This window comes from Myotis davidii, unplaced genomic scaffold (genome assembly GCF_000327345.1).
Source record: "Myotis davidii unplaced genomic scaffold, ASM32734v1 scaffold568, whole genome shotgun sequence".
NCBI lineage: Eukaryota > Metazoa > Chordata > Mammalia > Chiroptera > Vespertilionidae > Myotis > Myotis davidii.
In genome coordinates, this window is record NW_006299372.1 from 8,682 (window position 1) to 26,440 (window position 17,759).

The 17,759-nt window shown below is 35.1% G+C and overlaps 1 pseudogene; it reads left to right on the forward strand.

Moving 5' to 3' along the window:
• The first annotated feature begins 6,868 nt into the window (after positions 1-6,868).
• Positions 6,869-17,336, forward strand: LOC102764983 (annotated as a pseudogene).
• The last annotated feature ends 423 nt before the right edge of the window (positions 17,337-17,759 follow it).

Sequence of the window (17,759 nt, forward strand, 5' to 3'; positions counted from 1 at the left end):
GAAGGAAGAGGGATAGAGAGAGTCAGAAACATCGATGAGAGAGAAACATCGATCAGCTGCCTCCTGCACACTCCCCACTGGGGATGTGCCCGCAACCCAGGTACATGCCCTTGACCGGAATCGAACCTGAGACCCTTGAGTCCGCAGGCTGACGCTCTATCCACTGAGCCAAACCGGTTAGGGCAGAAATTTTTTGATTACACATAAAAATTAATAAAGCCTCATTCCCTTTGCACCATATACTAGGATATGACACCCTAACCAGTGTGTGTTACCAATCTCATTTCCTTCTATTTTACTATTTCCCAGGTACACCCAAATTCTCCTGTTTTCTATACAGTGGCACATGCATTATTTTCTCCTTCATGCCATTTGAACTTCTTTACTCACCCTTTTCATCCTGAGGGAACTCTTCATTATTTAAGATACACCTCAGAAGTCATTTCTTCAAATACTGTATTTTTAGATTTATGTTTGAAAACCTTCCTGCCACTACTACCACCTTTAGCCAAAGGCCTGACATGTAGTACTCCTCACTCAATAAAGAGAGAAAACAGGGGGAAATAAAAGAGGATTAACCACAAAGCATTCAAACTAATGACAATGTATAGGAATGGCCTGCATTTTTATAGAACTATCTCATTATAGTAAGGTATTTGTGATTTCATTACTTTGGCTACTTTGTAACTAGCTTTCATTTATTCATTAATTAATCCAACAGATGCCAAATATTATGCTATAATAAAAATATAGCATTATTTCTTTCAAGCACTACACTTCTATTAGAAAAAAAATTGTATAATAAAATAATTTACAGAGGGCTATGGTAGCAGAAAGGAGGGAGCATTTGGTTTTAGATAAGACTCTTTAAATGATTTTTGATGTATCCTCACAAATATTCATAAATTTTATTAGTGATCCTTATTAAAAATCAAAAATAAATTTTAAAAAATCTTATAGAGAACAATGAAATTCCACACACATGTTTTTAACTGAAATAATTAGAGTTCTTTTGAACATACTATATAAAGTATTAAAACATTATATAAAATTTTTATATAATTTTTTAATTGATTTTAGAGAGGAAGAGAGAGAGAGAAACATCAATATGAGAATCATTGATCAGCTGCCTCTTGCATGCCCCATACTGGGGATCAAGCCCACAACCTAGGCATGTGTCCTGACCAGGAATCGAACTGAGTCCTTCTGGTTCATAGGTTGATGCTGAGCCATGTCAGCAGAGCTATATAATGTTTCTTTACCTCATCATTTATGAATATAAAAAGCAAAATAACAAACTAACAGAATTGTGTGCCCAAGCAGACATATAACTTACAAGCCCTTCATACCCTTACTTTCTGCTACACATAAAGCTTTCTCAGTTACTTATGCAAAGAAGCTTATATTAGTCTATCAATGTCAGAGCAGTAGTTTAATTATTATAAGTACTTTACTATTAATCATTGTCCCTAGTAATTTGTTTTTCCATTAAAATAGTAATGCTCATTAATCATAATGCTAATGTACAGTTTTTTTTAAATGAAATCTATATCTATCTTCATATAAAATCTATTTTTCTTATATTACCCACAATTATACTAAGGAAACTCTGAGACAAACTGGAAACAACTAGTTTTTTAAAATTTTGTTTCAATATTAATAAAGTCCTTGGGTGTATCCATCATCATAATGGATTTTGTCATAACATGATTAAGTGAAGAAGTAATTTTCACTCCTGTAAAATGGCTTTGGTTATGAAGGTATCATACTTTCATTTGGTTCCTTTAACCAGGGTTTTGCTTTTAGAGAGCACACTAATTTTCACAATGCTAAAAGGTGGACAAGGTTGTCATGAAACACCATTAAACTATTAAATGTTTGCCCAGTAGGTGTGGCTCAGTGGTTGAACGTCAACCTGTGAACCAGGAGATCACAGTTCGATTCCCTGTCAAGTCACATGCCTGGGTTGTGGGCTCAGTCCCCAGTAGGGGGCATGCAGGAGGCAGCTGATCAAGGATTCCCCTCTCATCAATGTTTCTATTTCTCTCTCCCTTCCTCTCTGAAATCAATAAAAATATATTTTTAAAAAATATATGAAATGTTTACTATCCAGTTTCTATTGGTTATTTTAGACACCTTTAGTATTTGCAAAATATTTCTATATATTGCTCCCTGAAAAGGTAAGATTTTTTAAAAATTCTCACCCAAGGATATGTTCATTTATTTTATTTTATTTTTGTATGTGTTGTTTTTGTGTTTTGTAAAAGTTTATCTCTATTGTTGAGAGAATCACAGATGTCATCTCCCCCCCACCTCCATTGACCCCCTTCTCCCACTCCTTGTAGTACATTACACTGATATATGCATTTATATCCCAATTACGGTTCTTCAGTTTGAATTTATATATACGTCTGGGCATAAACAGAGATTTGAATAATGATCAATTATTCATATACTGAGTACCCAGTAAAAGCTAGGAATTATTAGTGCTGAACAAAGCGCACATGGATAGAGCTTAGAGCATAATGGGCAAAGATGCTTTAAGGTATTACAAACAAAATCTTAACAAATGAGTACAAATGCAATTAAATACTCTGGGTGAAAAACTGTGTGAACAAAGAGGAGCTGTGTGATCAAAGAGGAGGGAATGCTTTTAGATGACCTGTTTGGCCATGACTTCCATAAGGCACTACTTCTACTGAGGCTTGGAAGGCCAGAAGAATGACAATAACTAGAAGAAAGGGACTCTAAGGTAGTGAACAAATAGCACTAGGAAGGCATTGGTTTGGAAAAAGTGTATTCAAAGCAACCTGAACTTAAAAAAGTAACGTATTAGATTATCTTACATTTAAAAAATAGTAAAACTGGATATTTCATCCTTATTATGTATATTTTGCAGATATCATTCTTTAAAGCAGATATTGACTCACTTAACAATTCCATACAAGTGATACAAAGCAATATGAGTCACTGATCCACTACAACCCAGATTAGGGGAAAAGTCCAGAAAGTTATTCATGAATTCATAGTCAAGGTTATATATACATACATATATGTATATATATAAATGCCTGGCTGGCGATCAGGGCTGATTAGGTTTCCCACCTCCCTGCCTCCCTACCTCCTCTTTCTCTCGCTCCCTCAGTGCCCCGCCGCTGCTGCTGGTTGCCCATCATGTTCCACTCCACCCCCTGGTGGTCAGCACACGTCATAGCGAGCAATCAAATTCCTGGTCTCCCGGTCAAAATCCCGAGGGGACACTTTGCATATTAGCCTTTTATATATATAGATAGGCAATAAAAACACTCTTCCTACGAACTTCATTTAATCACTATTCATCGAGTTAATATGACATTGTTTCAATTGTAGCAATGCTTTATACAAGTTCATATATCTCAGTGAAGACTTTGCTTTCTTTTCACATCCCCCAAAATAAAGTCCGACTTTGATAATTACTTCAAACACAGAGGATATTCTAGTGGAGAGGAAAACGGTACTTTAAAATGCTGAGAGTTCACTCAAAAGCATATGTCATTCTTATGCTGTCTGCATTTATTATCTTGCCTGGAATATTATTTATTAAATTACAATATTTTAAAATGATGTTAAAAAAATTTCTACTTCTCTCAGTAGAACTTAGATTTTTAAAAACTTTATGTGTCATAATAATATTGAAAGCTTTTCATTTAAAATACAAAGTTGTAAACTATATAATAAATCTGTGAGCAAACTGATGATACAGAATTTGTTACAATAGTTACTGTAACTCCCAGCAGCCAGACCGACCCTCTGGTTGTCAGGTCTTTGCTCAGTGGGAAGGCTTCCCCAAGTCCTTATAATGAAGTACCTACAGTGCCTCTCAGGATCCATCATCCTTTCAGACCTTGTTTTCGCCTCTGTTTTATGCTCACTGAACTCTGGGTAGGGTGGTCTCCTGGCTGTATTTGGATTCTAGCTGAACTCCCACCTTAGACCTTCCCCCTGTTACCTCAGTCTGCAAGGCTCATCCCCCAAATATCCACATGGCTAACTCACTCAACCTCCATGTTAATCCTCAAATGACCATCACAAAAGCATACCTTGAGCTGCATAGATACACTAGCAGCCTCCGTTGCAAAGTGACTGCACCCTGGCCACGCATAGTTTTCTTATTGTGCCTGATTTTCTTCCCATAATACTTTTGGATATATCTATATATCTATATCTATATCTATATCTATACCTATATCTGTATCTATACCTATATCTATATCTATACATCTGTTTATTGTCTCCACTGTGCTCTGAGAATTGAAATTTTATTTCCCTACTTTGATCCCTGATGTCTAGAAAAATTCCATGATCCTAAATGATAATCAGTGACATATGTGTTACATCAATGAATTTGGGACTGAATTTAGTGTTTCATTGGGAAATTTTAAGTAATTTATAATTAATTGATGAAAACAAGCATTTGAGTTTAAGATATTCACATAAAATCACAGCTTATAGGAAATTCTCCAGGTTTTCTTAATGGAATAATACTTTGCTGATTTCTTTTGAAGTGTAGATATAAATATATCCAACTAGGTTTAATTCAAATGATTTGGTGTTTTCATAACCACACTATTCAAATTTATTTTATAAAATTACAATTAAAAAAAAAAACAGAGGAAAATTTGTTAATGAAATAAGTTAGAGCATAGCTATTGACTTAATAGACTAGTTTTTAAGCAATGTGATGAGAAAAGAGCTAACACTCTTTTCCAGGCTCATTGATTAGCTGGCCAGGCCTAGAAAGTTTTCCCTTGGTAAAAGGAGAAATAGAGGATGCCTTACAACCAGGGTCAGAGTAAAGAATCCTTTCCCACCAACACTGGAATTCCATGTGAAACTGAAGGGAGACATCCCTCTTTGACCAAAAACATTTCCATCACTAGGAAATTAGACTGCACCCATGCAATTCCAACCTAGAATAAATCTTTATCTTGCATTTTGCAACAGTGTTTTTAAAGTGCAAAATAATACCTGCATTAAAAATATATGATATGATTAGGTAAAATGTAGGTTCCTCAGAGCCATAACAACAGAATTCTAATTAAAAGGTGTTGAAATTTAACTTGAATGCCAGGTAACCTTGAATTATATAAAGAAACATATCTTTAGAGCAGTGGTTCTCAACCTTCCTAATGCCGCAACCCTTTAATACAGTTCCTCATGTTGTGGTGACCCCCAATTTCATTGTTACAAATTGAACATCATTAAAGCATAGTGATTAATCACAAAAACAATATGTAATTATATATGTGTTTTCCAATGGTCTTAGGCGATCCCTGTGAAAGGGTCGTTTGACCCCCAAAGGGGTCGCGACCCACAGGTTGAGAACCACTGCTTTAGAGGATTAAAGATAGTTTGTCTCTGTATAGAGAGTGTCCCAAAAACATGTATACACACACTTTAAATAATTATAAAGGCAGTGTTTATTAAAAATATATTTCATTTTCAAACTTGAGCTATCAGCTTGTAAAGTATATATACATGTTTTGGGGACACACTGTATTTTCAAAGCCTGAGTATTCATTATATCTTCCAAAGAAATAGTAACCTCCCGAGGCACAGTTCATCAAGTGAAAATTGGCTTTAACCTTGAATCAGTTGTTTACTTTTGTCTCTATTCTCTTGAGTAAATAAGTGAGATCTTGTCTACAAAATTGAATTTAAAACATAGAGGACAAAAACCTGATACCTGTATGAAACTCTCTGGAGGCAGCTGTGAAATAGTAGTATTCTCATTTTTTTAAAACATTAGAGACAAAATTGTGTATTTCTCAGATACTTCAATAGGGAGTGAAAGGCTTTCATTTATTTATGGACAGTCTTTATCCCAGGAAACTGAATGACCTCGTTGTTTATGTTGATTGGCAAGAATGAATGATGGTACAACAAGCTGTTTTGAAAGGGACTCAAGAAGCTTCAGTCTTTGACAGAATATAGGACACCAGGAACTCTGGGAATGTAGCACAGGTGAGTTTATTTATGTATGTATTAATACTTGAGTAATGGCATGCTTGATTCATTCATTGAATAAAATTTTAGTATGTAATTTACTCAAGGTTAAATTTTATTAGTATGTAGAAATGTAGAGGAACAATAAAGAGTGAAGTGATGGTGTATTTTTTTTTTTGAGAGAGAGAAGGGAGTAGGGGAGAAACATTGCGTTGAAAGAGACACATTGATTGGTTGCCTCCCATACTCACCCATACTGGGATTCCCAGGTATGTGGCCTTGACTGGGAATCAAACCCATGGCCCTTCTGTGCATGGGCCGACAATTTTTTTTTTAAATATATTTTATTGATTTTTTACAGAGAGGAAGGGAGAGAGACAGAGAGTCAGAAACATCGATGAGAGAGAAACATCAAGCAGCTGCCTCCTGCACATCCCCCACTGGGGATGTGCCCGCAACCCAGGTACATGCCCTTGACCGGAATCGAACCTGGGACCCTTCAGTCCGCAGGCCGACGCTCTATCCACTGAGCCAAACCGGTTTCGGCATGGGCCGACACTTTAAGAACTAAGCAACACTGGTCAGGGCTGATGTAGTGTATTTTTTTGCAGTTATTTTAATTGAAATACTACCACATTTTGATTAACATACAAACCTAAGGGATGCAGTGAAAGCAGTACTAGGAGGATAGTTTATGTTGGTAATGCTTACATTAAAAAAGAAAGCTCTCAATAAGTAACCTAAACTCACTATGCCTCCAGGAACTGGAAAAGGAACAAACTAAACCTAAGGCAGCAGAATGAAGAAAATAATAAAAGTTAGAGAATAGAAAGACAATAGATAAAACCAACAAATTCAAGTGGCAGAGCATGGGGCTGTGCAGGAGCCAGTGTGGTGGCCCAAAGCCAGACGAAGTTTTCCAAGAATCTGCTGTGTGTGAAGCTCATGCAAAGGGAACTGGACTCAGAAACTAAGAAACTCCTAGAAGAGGAAGAAGGAGAAATCATTAGCGGAGAGCACTGGAACTGGGACCTGCCAGAGCTTAAAGAAAAAGTTTCATAGGAGAGCAGAGTTCTTGTTATGTGGAGATCTCTATGGGAGAATGTCTCTCAGAGGATTTACCCCTGAAGCTGAGACACGAATGCTTCTGATGAGTGCTAAGAACAAAGTGGAGGAAGTTAAAGATGAAACAGTGGAGCCTGATGTGTCAGGTGAAGAAATGGCTGTTAGGTATGAGAACTAGGTGGGGACCAGTGGAATAAAGTCTGCCGAGAAAGAAGACGGTGCCCATTACGAAGAAGATGAAAAAAGAGACATAAAACCAATTAAAGCAAAGAAGATGTTCTTAAAGCCCCGAGATTACAATATATGCACATGGCCAGAGGGAAGGAGGTACGGGGTGGAGGTGGGCAAAGGGGGCAAAACGGGGACAACTGTAATAGTGTCAACAATATCTTAACCAATGGACACAGACACTAGGGGGGTGAGGGCATGAGTGGGGGGTGGGGGGTTAATGAGGGTATAAGGACACATATGTAATACCTTAGTTAATAAAGAAAAAAATTTTTAAATGATAAAAAAAATAAATGTCTTAAGATATGGCCCTGGGATGCCTTGTAAGAGTTAACATATTTTAAAACTCATTCTGATGGTTTCTCTATAATTATTAATATTGTAATGCTTATTTGTAAAGAAATGTATTTATGAAGAATGGATTTTAGCCCTTGATCTTCAAATGTACACAGGTTCATGGTTGCTTCCTAAAGATTTTTTGACCTCAGATTTTTTTAAAGACTATGTCTCTCTAGTCACTAACTTTGAATTGACTCATAAATTAATAAAGTGTTTAAATTTTACTTATGTTTACTTTTTTGTTTAAATTATTAATTATGCAAGCCAATTTATACATACATTTTAAAATTAAATATGAGAAGTTATGTGTAAATTAGCCAAGAACTTATTATATATAAATTCATTAAGAACTTATATGTAAATTCGTTAAAAACAAACATGCCTCTCTGGCCTGAAGTATTTGCATGCTACTGGGTAACTGTCAGATTGTAAAATTATGTTTTCAGGTTTAAAGCCTTTAATTAATAAAAAAATAATATCACAAATGTTCTATAATAAAAATCAACAAATTTAAGACTTAATATTTTGAAAAGATAGACCAAAGATTCAAATATTTAAAATTAGAAATCGTAGTGAAATATTACAACGTCACAGAAATAAAAATTGTTATAAAAGACTACTATGAACAATTGTACACAAATTGGATAACCTGGAAGAAATGGATCAACTCCAAGAAACTTACACCCCACCAAATCTGTATCATGTGAAAATAAAAAAAAAAACATTTGAACAGACCTATAACTAGTGAAGGAACTGAACAGTAATTGAAAACCTCCTTAAAGAAAAAAACACAGGATCTGATAGTTCCTCTGAGAATTCCACCGAACATTTAAGAACTATAGTCAATTCTTTGCAAACTTCCAAAGAGCAAAGAGGTGGAGGCATTCCCAAATTTATTCTATGAAGTCAGCATTACCTTATACCAAAATCAAAGACACAACAAGAAAAGAAAACGTAGACTAATGTCCCTGATGAATATTGACACAAAATCCTAAATTAAATTCCGTCACCCTGAGTTCAATACAAATTTTAAAAAGTATGCATCATGACCAGGTGGGGTTCATACTTGAATGCAAAGATGGTTCAAAATATTAAAAAAATCAATCTAATATATCACATTAACAAAATAAAGGACAAAAAAATCACATTATCATTTCAACAGATGCAGGGAAAACTATTTACAATAGTCAACATCCTAGGATTCAAAGGAAACTATCTCAACATGATAAAAAAAAAAAGCCATCCTATCTAATAAAAGGGTAATATGCAAATTAACCATCACTCCGTCACAAAGATGGCAGCGTCCTCTCAGCCTTGCCAGAGTCCCCCAGTCCCGGGGGGTCGGGGGGGGGGGTAGCCGCTGAGAGCAGGCAGCATGAACAGCCTGGCGGAATGCTTGCTTCATCACCGAGCGTTCCGCACCCAGCCAGGGATGGGCCTCTGGCCAGGCCAAGGCGTGGAATGCTTGCATCATTGCCCCGGCAACGAGACAAGTGTTCTGCACTCAGCCAAGGATGGGCCTCTGGCCAGGCGGGCACAGAACACTTGCGTTGTTGCCCCAGCAACGAGGCAAGCATTCCATGCCCAGCCGCAGATGCGCCTCTGGGCTGTGGAGAGCCTCTGGGCAGCAGGCTCAGAGAGGCCAGGCCCCGCAGAGAGCTACTGGTGTATGGATTCGTGCGCAGGACTACTAGTGTATAATAAAACCCACAGCAAACATCATACTCAATGGGGAAAGACTGCAAGCTTTTCTTTTTCTTTTTTAAATATATCTTATTGATTTTTTACAGAGAGGAAGGGAGAGGGATAGAGAACTAGAAACATTGATGAGAGAGAAACATCGATCAGCTGCCTCCTGCACACCCCCCACTGGGGATGTGCCCACAACCCAGGTACATGCCCTTGACCGGAATCAAACCTGGGACCCTTCAGTCCCCAGGCTGACGTTCTATCCACTGAGCCAAACCGGTCAGGGTTGCAAGCTTTTCTTTAAGATCAGGACCAAGACAAAGACAGCCATTCTTGTCACTACTATTCAACATGGTGCTACAAGTTCTAGCCGTAGTAATCAGGCAAGAAAAAATAAAAAGTATACAAGTTGGAAATGAAGATTTAAATTTCTCTGTCGATAAGGTAATATGACCATACATGTAAAACACTCTAAATTCTATGGAAAACATTCTTAAAATTAATAAATGAATTCAGCGAAGTTGCAGGATATAGAATCAGTAATCAGTTTCATTATTAAACATTTAACAATGACCAATGCAAATAGAAAAAACAATAACAACAAAAAACATTATTTACTTAACATCAAAAAATATATAATACTTAGGAATAAACTAAACCAAGGAGGTAAAAGACTTGTATACTGAAAATTTAATATATATATTAAAATAAGTTAAAGAAGGTATAAATACATGGAAAGATATCCTGTGCTCATAAGTTGGAAGAATAAATATTATTAAGATATTTATACCATCCAAAGCAATCCATGTAATCAGTGCAATCCCTTATTAAGATCACAATGACATATTTTGCAGAAATAGTAAAAACAACCTCAAAGGACCTTGTCTAACTAAACAATAAAGCAAGAAGAACAAAGTTGAAGGTGTCACACTCCCTTATTTAAAAATACACTATAAAGCAAAAGTAATTAAAATGATGTGATACTGGTATATAAAACCAGATTTATAGACCAATGGGAAAAAATAGCTCACAAACCCTTCCATGCATGACCAATTTAATTTCAAAAAGGGTGAGAGGACTATACGTTGCAGAAAATATAGTCTCTTCAATAAATGGTTCCAGATCTTCATATGGAAAATAATGACATTGGATATTTACCTACCCCAATACAAAAATCAACTCAAATTGGGTTGATGATTTAAATGTGACAATGAATATATTAAACTCCATGAAAACATGGGGAAAACTTTACGTGGTTAGTCTTGGCAATAATTTCTCAGACATGACACCAGAGTAACAGAATTAAAATAGATAAAAAGAACTACACCGAATTGAGATACTTCTGCACATCTAAATAAGCAATAAACAGAATAAAATTACCCACCTGCAGCATGGGAAAAACTAATTGCAAACCATATATTCATTAGAGTTAATATCCAGATTATATAAGGAACTCCCACAAGTCAACAAAACAAATAAACTGATTGAAAATGGGTAAAGAACTCGATTAAGGTTTCTCCAAATATGATATTAAATGGCCAACAAGCACAAATAAAAATGCTCAACAGCACGAACCATTGGGTGAATGCATATCAAAACTCCCAGAAGGTATCATATTATACCCACCAACATGGACACCATAAAAAATAGGAAGTAGTAAGTGTTGGTGTAGATGCAGAAAGATTGGGACTCATATGGTCTCTTGGTGGGAATGTAAAGAGGTACAGAGAAAATAGTCTGAAGAGCTCTCAGAAAGTTAAGAATAGAACTGTCATATGATCCAGCATTCTCATTGCTGGGTACTCAAAGCACAATGCCAACAAGATAATTGCATACCTGTATTTATCACAGTATTATTCACAATATCCAAGAGGTTGAGGCAACCCAAATGTCCATCAACAAATAGTAGATAAAGAAAATGTAGTATACACATAAACAGAATAATATGCAGCCTTAAATAATGAAGGAAATCCTATCATATGCTACAACATCGATGAACCAGGAGGATATTATTCTAAGGGAAGTAAGCCAGTCACAAAAACAAAACACTCCATGATTCCATTCATATTCTAAAACTTTTAGTATCAATTTTAGAAGATTTGCCTATTTTCAGTTTCTACTATATCTAGTAAATTTAGATTCCTGGGACCCAAACTAGAGTTTATGTTAGACACCCTTGCAAATAATTTCGAAAAGTCATTTTGTACAGGCACCACCATCCTATTGACAGACAATCAATTGCAATCAGGATTGGATCTTTATAGTATTATTAATGACATAAACTGATAGTTCTGGTTGATATTTTGTATAACTTTAAATCAAACTTACAGGTCCTCTACATTGATTCAAATTCATCCAAATATAATGTTACTGTGACATTCAACCTCTTTATTCCACTCATTTCAATACTTTGCTTTTCTCAAATCGCAATATTCGCATACTCCTTTGTAAAAATATGCACATTAACAAAGAACTGAAGGGAATTAAGGAAGGTTGCAAAGACAACTGAAAGTCCATTTGAGGAAGAGAAAGAAAAGAGTTGAAAAAAGAATTGCTTGAACATGCTCTATGTTCTCTAGGTAGAGGAGAGATCTGGGGCTTTCTCTGCACTGCGGCTCTTGCTATTATAGCGATGTGCAAAATATTTGCCCCTAAAATAGGAAGTTTGTATGAATGACGCTGACAGCACTAAACACACAAGTGGCTTTTTAACCTACAGTGAGTGTTCAAATGAAAAGCAGATGGCCACTTCTTGGAAACTAAGCATATTCCTCCGGAGATGGAGTAGTGTGTTACAAACATTTTAACATTGCACTGGAGCAGATAATTAGGATAATTACAACCCTTCAAAGACACAGGCACTAGGTCTCTAAGCCAACTTCCTTTACCTCAAATTGTACAAATTATGAAATTCTAAGGGGAAATTTGGCAAAGAAATTATTTTATAAGATGCAATAATATTGACAATAGTGGCATGTGAGTTTGAGTAGATTGTCTACTTCCCTATTATGTCCAAATATCAATTATATGGTTAAGGAAGTAACATCAGGTGGCTTCTACTTCACATGAAAACTTATAAAGAAAAGCTGTCACACTAGTTTACAGACACAAAAATAAGTGCACAAGCATACACACATATACCAAATAAGCAGAAATACTGAGTGATTTAATGTGATGTGATTTCTCAGAATATTTCAGCCCTTCATTATCGACGTCCCGCCCAACTGGGCTTTCAAATGACACTAGTACCAGCCACCATCTGAAAGCAATGGCATGTAAGATGCCAAGCACGAACTGCCCAGCTGCCAAACCAACCCATAAAATTGTAAAAGAAAATAAAACTGTGTGGCACTGAACCACTAGGCTGTGGAGTGATTTGTCATAGAGCAATAGAAAATAGAAAGGCCCCTCACGGCAAAATTGCTTGAACATGCTCTAAGTTTGCTTTGTACTCACCGCAAGATGACTCCGTGGAGACGGCAGGGACAGATGAGGACTGGCTGGGCATCTCAATCTCTGTTTTATCTTCCCATGGGCTATTTGGGCTTCCTTACAATATGGTGGCTTCAGGGCATTTCATCTCCTTACATGGTGACTCAGCGATTCTAAGGGCACAACATTTAAAGAAATATATAATCTCACAGCTTGGAACTGACACAGAATCACTTTAACAGCCAATCTGTTAATTAAGATAGAGTAGTAGAACCAGTTTAGATTCACTATTGGGTATGACTAAGCAAGGAAAATGTAAGTGGGCATAATTTATTTGATGGGATTATTTGGAATCTAGCCACCATAGTACAAAAAACAAAACAACACAAAATAGTAGACATAAAGGTTGAGACCATTACCAAGGAATAATTTGCTTTTTAAGTCACTATTTTTTACATAACTATACAGTCATTAATGTTTGAAGGTAACATAGTTTGCTAAAAGACACAGATAGTATTTATGGTACGGTAACCAGAGGACTTAGTTTCATTTTAAAATGTTTATGTATTCTTGGCAGGCAACATGTATTGCTTGCTATAACTGCAGAATGCCTTGAGTACAGTGTGTTTATTTGATCTACTGTAGATCTTTATACTTGCTCATTGGGTTGTCATAGAAGCACAATTTTGAGAACATAATATGCCTATTACCAATTTAAATGATATTAGCATAAATCCCTGCATTGTATCATAACTATATCTTTATGGCAATACCTAGATTGGGATATAATCACTAACCTTTGAGTAGATACACTGGATTTATTATACAGTTATCTTTTCAGACCCTTGTAAGGAACTTGTAAATAACATATAACAGCATTTCCATCTTCATCACCATTAACCATAAACCAAAACACAATCTATTTCTTTCCTATTGCTGCTATAAAAATTTACCACACACTTAGTAACTTAACACATATTTATTCTCATATAATTCTGGAGGTCAGAATTCTGAAATTAGTCTTACAGGGTTACAATCAAGGTGTTGACCATACTATTACTTATGAACTTCCCAGGGGAAAGGTCATCTTTTGCCACCTCCAAATTCTAGGCAGTGGTTCTCAACCTGTGGGTCATGAACAATGAAAATACATCCTGCATATCAGATATTTCCATTACGATTCATAACAGTAGCAAAATTACAGTTATGAAGTAGCAACGAAAATAATTTTATGGTTGGGGGTCACCACAAAATGAGGAACTGTATTAAAGAGTCACGGCATTGGGAAGGTTGAGAACCACTGTTGGTTTGTGACCATATTACTCCAAACTTTCCTTCCATTCTCACATAATGTTCTCCTCACTCTGACCTTCTGCCTTCTCTTATTAAGGACCTTTGTGATTACACCAGACCCACACAGATAATACTGAGTAATTTACCCATCTCATAATACTTATTGGAATTGCAGAAACGTTATTACTATGTAAGGAAATATATTCACAGAATCTAGAGATTTGGTATGTGGACATCTTTGGGCAATCATTTTTCAGCCTAACATATACTATTTCAAAAACTACTAATTTTACTAATATTATCTCATAGAGATTTGGTATGTGGACATCTTTGGGCAATCATTTTTCAGCCTAACATATACTATTTCAAAAACTACTAATTTTACTAATATTATCTCATAGAGATTTGGTATGTGGACATCTTTGGGCAATCATTTTTCAGCCTAACATATACTATTTCAAAAACTACTAATCTTACTAATATTATCTCAAAATACATAATTCATGGTGTCTCAATCAGATATGCTATCAGTCACTAAGTCAATTACATGTAAGAAATTAACATCGCCAAGGGGGAAAAGACCCTGAGGTATATTAGCCAATTCCCTAATCATTATTTATTTTCATTGAGCCAATGTTATCAGTCAGTTATTGATAACCCTTGTATTTTTGAGCACTTCATTTTCCTCAAATCTCTTTTGATTGCTTGTTAATGCTTGACATTTTTAAAATGAAACAAAATCCTCTCATTACTCAAATAGAGCTAACCAGTCTGTATTTCTTTTATATATATATACACACACACACACATATATATGATAATGTAAGTATAAGTAATAAATGAAAAACTATATGTAAATGAGAGACTTCTATACATTTTTGTTTAAAGGGAAGAACAGAAGAGTATTAAGTAATAGAAACAGAGGAAAAACTCAATACCTTTCCTTATAAATAGGAAGTCAGAAAACATAAGATAAACTACAGACTTCTCAAAAATTTTCCTCAGTGTATTTTATGGGTAAGTATGTTAACATTCTGTTGAGTAGGGTAAACGAAGGCCTGGACTCATGGCAGATTCTTTATCCTGCAGCAGCAAACTGCAGGGTAACTATGCTTCATGTTTACAGGATTTTTAATTTTGGTTGCTTTTTATTAACTATCCTGACTTTATTTCGCATTATTTATCCAAAAAACCTAAGACATTAATTTGAAAAGACACATGCGCCCCTATGTTAATTACAGCATTATTTACAATAGCCAAGTCATGGAAGCAACTTGTGTTCACGGATAGACAAATGGAAAAGAAGTGGTAGTATTTACATACAATGAAATATCAGTCATAAAAAAGAATAAAATCTTGCCATTTGCAATAACAGGGATAGACTTATAAGATATTATGCTAAGTGAATAAAGTCAGAGAAAATACAAATACCATATGATTTCACTTACATGTGGAAACTAAAAAACAAACTAAACAAATAAACAAAACAGAAACATATGCATAGATACAGAGAACATTTTGATGGTTGCCAGATGGGAGGGGGTTGGGAGGATTGGTGATAAAGGGGAAGGGATTAACATATACGAGCTGGCAGTTATATAAAAAAAGTCTTAGGATGTAAAGTACAGCATAGGGAATGTAATCAATCATATTTTAATAATTATGTATGGTGTCAGATGGGTACTAGATTTATCTGCATGGTCACTTCCTAAGTTATGTAAATATTTAATCACTATGTTGTACACCTAAGACTAATATAATATTGTATGTCAACTGTAATTAAAAAATAAAATTATATTTTAAAAAATGACTGTGGTAGGCCCCAGATACTTTTACTGTGGAGGTCTCACCCTACCTAATAACCAATATATTAGAGGCTATCCACATCCCACATTGAATATAAATGATATGTAACTATGTGAGAGCAAACTGACTTTTGGTTGATGAGTTGACACAGTTACATTTTCTAGACACTTAATAAAACATTTACTAATTAAAAAAAAATTTCCTTCCTCTATTCCTAGCATAGGTCAGGCATTATGCTACGTTTAGAGGAAGGAAACAGTGAAAACAATAATCTGGCCCAATCAAAATTAAATTTTAATGGAAGAGCAGTTACATAAACATATTTAAAATTCAATATTACAAGTGCTCTATGAGTGATAGGTACAGCATTCTCCAAAAGCACGGTAAACCTAGGAAATTATTTCCTTGGGGATTTCTTGGCAGAGGATCTTCCTGAATGAATTCTTGAAATATGTGGTGCATCTGTAAATACTACCTTTTGATTTGAGGAGAGGAAGAGATCAGTGGGGAAATGTCTTTGGAAAGCTGCACTTGATCAAACTTTTGGCAAACTTTTCAGAATGGTACATGGTGCATGAAATAGTGAAGCAAAATACATCATTTAGATGAATACATGAAACAATTTAATTAAGGATGTATGAAACATAATAGTGGGGAGAAATATAGATTAAAATTGAAATCAGCCTGAAAATAGTAATGCTGGCCACTAGATTAATGTTAAAATATATAAAAATTTATGTCATAATAAAAAGAACTTAGTGTAGTCTCTTATCCCTTCTAGTAACTAGAAAATTATGCATGTGTGTGTATAATTGTTGTTTACTGTTGTTGAGAAAACACTCAAAATTTTCCTCCTTACAAATTCACATCATGTGCTGTGTTTTGTTGTTGTTGGTTTTTTTTTAATGTAGAGTGAAGCTCTCACCAATTTTCTATCTTCATCCAAAGAAATCAAACTTGCTAGGGACTCATAACCACAGGGAGTCACTGGTAAAGATGAAAGAGGGAGACATCAATGTTCCTTTAAGAGTCATTGTCACAGGGATTTGGACTTGTTTTCTGAAAAGATGTGGTTAGCTTAAATTTCCTTTAATGTGTCTTTTAACAAGTTAAGTGCCCAGCCTGTTTTGTCTCTGGACGGAAAGTATAGTGTCAGTCACCTGTGACTGACTGGGCGCTTAACTTGTTAACTGTGAGATACTAATAAAATATTTTTCCCTAAGGGAAGACCTTAGATCTTTTCCTTTACTTCTTTTTTTAAAAAATTAAATTTCCTTTTATTTGTTTCAGGGTTTGTTTGTTTTTAATTCTGAATATAGTAAGCATAAAATGTAAAGTATATCACAATGTTTTTTGTTTTTGTTTTTGTTTCATACATCATGAATTGGAAGTCTCTCTTGTAATGAGAATTTCTGTATTTACTCAGAATAGGGCCTTATAAGTGGTTTGCAGATAGCAGTGATTCTGGAAATGACAAATACAAAGAAAAACTTGTCTGAAAGGAAAGGAGACTATTTAGATCGGGTCAATTATAATCAAAGTGAAGATACTTCTTATGTCTGGGGCTAAAGAAATAAAAAAAATTCATTATTTGGTGAATAAAAGATACAGCTTTTGATACTATACAATCATAGTAAAATTGTTTCAGAGATGTGTTGGAGAAGTAATGAATTTTGAAACAAGGTAATCACAGCAAAGGGATTTTCTGGTCCTTGACATGAAGTAATTTTATGAATAGCCTTACCAGCTTTGATAAAATTATAAGGGTTAAGCAGAAGTGAAGAATATTATATAAGTAGAGGATCTTAAATATCCTCCATAGATGACTATAACAGAGTTATGATGATTAGAATTCCATAACTTTACCCCTCAAACCTGGACACATAGCTTTTTAATTGTATATTAACAGAGTATATAAATTA